We start from the raw sequence: 5955 nt of genomic DNA, 5'->3' as shown, positions 1-5955 counted from the left end.
TTGATGATTTTTCTGAGGGTAGGGGGAGTTGCACTGAGTATTTTCCCATTAACAGTTGTTGATGGTTTTGCTTATTATGAGTTGGAGATTTTTTTTCCTCCCTGCAAAACGCGAAAATTTCATTTTTCTACCCCCTAGCACCCCTTTGGACCAGTCTGAGAGAATTGATAATTTTTCTGGGGGTAGGGGAAGTTGCACTGAGTATTTCTCCATCAACAGTTCTTGGTGGTTTTGCTTATTATGAGTCGGAGATTTTTTTTCCCCCCTGAAAAACGCGAAAATTTCATTTTTCTACCCCCTAGCACCCCCTTGGACCAGTCTGAGAGAATTGATAATTTTTCTGGGCGTAGGGGAAGTTGCACTGAGTATTTCTCCATCAACAGTTCTTGGTGGTTTTGCTTATTATTAGTTGGAGATTTTTTCCCCCCTGAAAAACGCGAAAATTTCATTTTTCTACCCCCTAGCACCCCCTTGGACCAGTCTGAGAGAATTGATAATTTTTCTGGGCGTAGGGGAAGTTGCACTGAGTATTTTTCCATCAACAGTTTTTGGTGGTTTTGCTTATTATTAGTTGGAGATTTTTTTTCCCCCCTGAAAAACGCGAAAATTTCATTTTTCTACCCCCTAGCACCCCCTTGGACCAGTCTGAGAGACTTGATGATTTTTCTGGGGGTAGGGGGAGTTGCACTGAGTATTTTTCCATCAACAGTTGTTGGTGGCTTTGCTTATTATTAGTTGGAGATTTTTTTTCCCCCTGAAATACGCGAAAATTCCATTTTTTCACCTCCTAGCACTTCCTTGGACCACTCTGAAAGACTTGATTATTTTTCTGGGGGTTGAGGGAATCTTTCCTAATATCTTTCAATGGAAATTTGTTTGTGGTTTTGAGTGTTTTGGAGCCAACAATTTTTTTTTCTTTCACTTCAAGGAAAATCAATTTTTGCACCCCTCAAACATCAACAAGTAATAGTTCCAGAGGGGTAAGAATCTTCATGAATGCAGAGGGGTAGTGTCTGAACATTTTCCGATGTCGATAATTGATTTTTACCCCGGTTTTTGAATCATGTGTGCACTCGGCCCCAGGGGATCATGATACGCCCCTGTTCTGCTGCCAAGTCGGCTGCTAACTTCAGCGTCATTTTTTTAATCACACTTTTATCCCATAAAAATGGCAGATGAAAACATGCCACTGCTTTGAAAATTGAGATACCTAGCTGTCACTTCCCATGAGGAGTTAGTGCTTTGTTATCCACTATGGAAAATGACAGCTAATAGATAATTTGCCACAGCGAATCAGATATTTGTAATTTTCACTTTTTGCAACTCATTCTGAATCTCAATCAAAAACACTCTTTGAAAAAGTTCAGAATTTTTGCTACTTTTTAAAAAATAATTCTATCATAATTTTTGGGGCTTTCCACATGATCTACCACTCAATTGATAATTTTGGATTACGAAAGATAAAAAAATCCAGATAACATTCGAAAGATAGTACATCCGGGCCTTAACTTATTCTATTTATTAAAAGGCCTGTTTCAATCGAATGTTTAGAATATTTTTTTTTCCGTCTAAAAACAAGACGTTTGATAAACAAGATATTTCCATAATCTCTTCAAACACAGGTGACCATATATAAGACATTTCTTCTGTCTCAATTCAGAACCCTTGAAAACTATTCAGTCACTAGCCATTTATGACGGCGGCACTACACAAATACTATTAGCATATATTCCATTTCATCACTCAACCTCGTGTTGTTAAAATAAAATATAAACTATTTGATACATGTAAGTTAAAGCCTAAGGGTTGTGAATAAGAGTGAAATTAATCTCAACTGTTAAATTATGCTGAATCAACGTCTTCAAATTGATAAATGTTATCTCGGAGTGACCCTAGACAAAAACCTCTCAAGGACCATACTCAAAAAATCTATTTTTGAATTTAGGGCGTTTATCTAGCACACCAATCAGGTCGAATTCGGATAATTAGTGCATAACAGCAAAGAACTAAATACGTGGTAATTTTCTGCAGGAAAATAATTTGATTTTTCCTGAATTTCCGCGCTTGGTGGTGAGATATAACCCGCGCTTCCCGCGCTTGCAGCGTATCAATTGTACTCTCTAACTGCATAGCCACCGCCATTCCCCGAGTGGAAATTGCTTCAGGCCCACCTGAAGCTTGATCAGAACTTGATCAGGTTTTTGTAAGGTTCGACTGATCTTGTGATTCCTGATGAGAAACTAACGAAGTTCTGATCCAGCAGATCGGATCCGAAAAACTACAGGCGGATTCGGATCAAGTTTTGATCAGGTAGACATGATCAGATGATGCCTGATGAGAACCTGACCAAGTTCTGATCCAGCAAATCGGATCCGAAAAACTACAGGCGGGTTCAGATGAAGTTCTGATCAGGTAGACATGATCAGATGATGCCTGATGAGAACCTGACCAAGTTTTGATCCAGTAGATCGGATCCGAAAAACTGCAGGATGATTCAGATGAAGTTCTGATCAGGTAGGCACGATCTCACCCTGAGGTCGGCTGCCTGACCAATTTGTTCAAATTCGGATTTGATATCTTTGATCGGCATTTGAACGGGGTCAATTGAAGAGAAAATGATCAGATTCTGATCCGGTCCACCTAACATTAATTTTAATAAGTTTTTCAGAGAATTTAATTAACTATTATTATACTATTCAAATTAAATTTTATCAACCATTATCAATAATTATTTTCAATCTTTAAAAAGGATCATTATAATATAATTAAAATAAATTAAATTAATTTAATTTAATGAATTAAATTTAATTAATCAATTTAATTAACAGCCAGCCCTTCTCAAATGTACAGAAGGTAGGGATAATGATGTCGTAAATACGTATTAGAGGAGTATCAAATTTACACGCAAATGATCTTGAGAAAAAAATCACCAAATGTCTATTTATTTATTAGAGTTATTGTTATTATCATTATTATCATTCTTTAATGAAATAAATAAAAATTTAATTGAACATATTTTATCTCTGAGAATACACACGCACATCCGTGAGATCAGGAATAATCGTAAATTCAACGAATACCCCGATACAAATCATATAGGCAATGTACAGTTTACTCAATAGTAATAGCGTGATAGCGTAGTGGTTAGGGCATAGGATTAGCAATCATAGGGTCCCCGGTTCGATCCCCAGCATCGGTAAAAAAATAATAAGCTTTTTCAGAGGTAATAACAGAAGAGATTCATTAAGAGAGCTGGCTTATGGTGAAAGAATTGAATTATCTTTTGTTTTGGATTAGTTATCATTGATAATTGTTATTGACACAGGCAGACAGGTCATCCGGTTTTCATACAGTTGACTTGATCAAGTTCGGATCCAGTCGTCCTGATCAAATCCGGATTGGTCAGAGACGTAACATGTCTGATCAAGACCGGATCCGTCAATTTGATCAAGACCTAACCGGAAATTCCACTCGGGTCAATGCTTTCAACAAAATTTTTTCATGAAATTGCTTTGAAATCCTTGTGTATTTATAATTATACTTTGTTTTTATTTTGAATTATTTTTCTGAAAAAATGTTCGTTGACACTTTGATTCGAAATTTTTAATTTTTGCCTAAAAGTTTCCATATTGCGAGTATCCACTCCCATACTAAGCCACGCTAAACCTGGATGTGCGTGTGTGTCATGATTAAATAATTGATTGAAACAATCGAAATAGAATTTTCGTCATTCCGGCCATAAGGCAGCGCTTCACAGGCGCTACAAGCTCGGGTTCAATCTCACCACCAAGTGCAAAAATTCAGGAAAAATCCAATTATTTTACTGCAAAAAATTAGCACATATTTAGTTCTTTGCTGCCCTAGGGAGCAAATAGCCACCTAACAGCCACCTAACAGCCACCTAATTAGGTGGCTGTTAGGTGGCTACTTGTTTTGGTGTAAAAAAGGGTAAATGATACCTGGAACGATTATGGATGTAAATCAAGATTCAAGATTCAATTTATTTCCTTGATGTTACAAAAGTTTTTCTTTGTTTTACATCTCCACAAGCCTCCTCCTCCTCTATTTTACTAAACATTTTATTAACATAGTGCTGTGCACATAACCAACATATACTATAATATAATATATTTTTCTTTATTTTTAACCTTTCCCTTCTTATTTACACCCCATTCCCCCCTTCCCCCACTGCTCCTCCATCCTTTTCTGGTTCTTCTCCACCCTTCTGCTTCCATCCCTCTCTTTGGTTGCGTTTCGCTTTGTCTACTCCTCTCTCAGCGCTCTTCTCTATCCTCCCAAACCTATCACAGTTTCTCTTCGTAGCGTGATCTCTGAGCTCCTCTATTATCCTTTCTCTCCAATGTCTTCGATTACTTTTCTGTCTCCATCTCTTCCACCATCTTTCATCATGTGGTCCTACTCTCCTCATTATCTCCTTGCAACTGACCACGTGCTCCAGTGACTCCTTCTCTTTCTCACATGCTCGGCATCTGTCATCCTCAAAGCCTTTCTTCCCTCCTCTTATTGCATTTCCACATCTCCATCTTGCCCAAGCCATTTTCTGTTCCATGTTTAATTTTCTATCCGTCCAGTACTCACACATCTCCGTGTTCTCCTTTATCTCTCCGTAGTGGTCACAGTATTTCGATTTTTCTATTCTCTCCCAATCCTTCTGTTTTTCTTGATCCTCCACTATCTCCACTATATCCTTCAGCCTTTTTTCTGCTTCTTCCTTCCTCCCCTCCCGCAGATGTTCCAGGAACTCTCCATCTCCTACTTCTCTCAGTCTCTCTATCACCCCTTGCCCCCAACTGGACGGTTGTCCATTCTTAATCCCCCTCAATTCCTCTTTCAGGCATTTTCTTGGCCATCTACTTTCTTCCATTCTGCTCAATTTTATTAGAAAAGCCGCTGCCCTTCTGACTGCTTCTACTTCTACACTGCTTACTCCTGCCTCCATTCTCCATATGTAGTCTGGTGTGTTTCTCGCCAGTCCCATGCTAGCCTTTGTATATTTCTTCTTTATCCTTTCTATGTTTTCCTGCCTTCTCCATCCCCACAGTTCTACTCCATATAGCGCCGCTGCCTTCACCGTTACTCCCATGAAATACAGCCTCTTCCTCAGTCCTCTTATCTTGCCTCTCCTCATTTCTCCCCAGGTTTTGTTCACCAGCGTCTGAGCTTTCCCTGTCAGTTTCTTGGCATGTCTCGAGTATGTGTTTTTGGTCGTGAACCAGAAGCCTAAATACTTGAATTCATTCACCACCTCCAGTTTCTTGCCTTTGTACTCCCAACTTTCTTTCCTCCTTCTTCCTCCGTTCCTGAACACCATTATCTTTGTTTTTTCCACACTCACCTCCATTTCATTTCCATCTGCCCACTTCTCCAATGTCTTTAACATCCTTTTCAACTCAGATCCCTCCTCTGCCACAATCGCTGCATCATCTGCATACATCAGGGTGAATATCTTCACCCCTGCCCCTGGTCCGATAGGCGTGCCTCCGTCTCCTCTCTTTTCCATCGCCTCTATCAGGTCTTGTATGAAGATATTAAATAGTATTGGGCTCAGTGGGCAACCCTGCCTCACTCCTCTGCCCGTCTGGAACTCCTCTGTCAATCCTGTCCCCGCTATCACCCTGTTTCTGGTGCCCTCATAAATTCTCTGTGCCATCCTCAAGAACTTTCCTACTATCCCTATCTCCTCCATCTTGTTCCAGAGTTTCCTTCTGTCCACCTTGTCGAATGCCGCTTTGAAGTCAATAAACGCTACATATAATTTCCCTCCTTTCTTCTTGAGTCTGTTCCCGATCAGCGTATTCAGTACAAACACCTGCTCCATTGTTCCTCTTCTTCTCCTGAATCCTGCCTGTGCCTCTGATAGTTTTTCCTCTTCCTCTAGCCACTTACCCAGTCTGCGTGCCATTATCGACGAGAGGATTTTATATCCTATGTCCA

The sequence above is a fragment of the Diachasma alloeum genome, unplaced genomic scaffold, assembly GCF_001412515.2.
Source record: "Diachasma alloeum isolate Michigan unplaced genomic scaffold, Dall2.0 Dall_scaffold_00728, whole genome shotgun sequence".
In the NCBI taxonomy this organism is placed as follows: Eukaryota; Metazoa; Arthropoda; class Insecta; order Hymenoptera; family Braconidae; genus Diachasma; species Diachasma alloeum.
Note: the sequence above shows the minus strand (reverse complement) of the source record.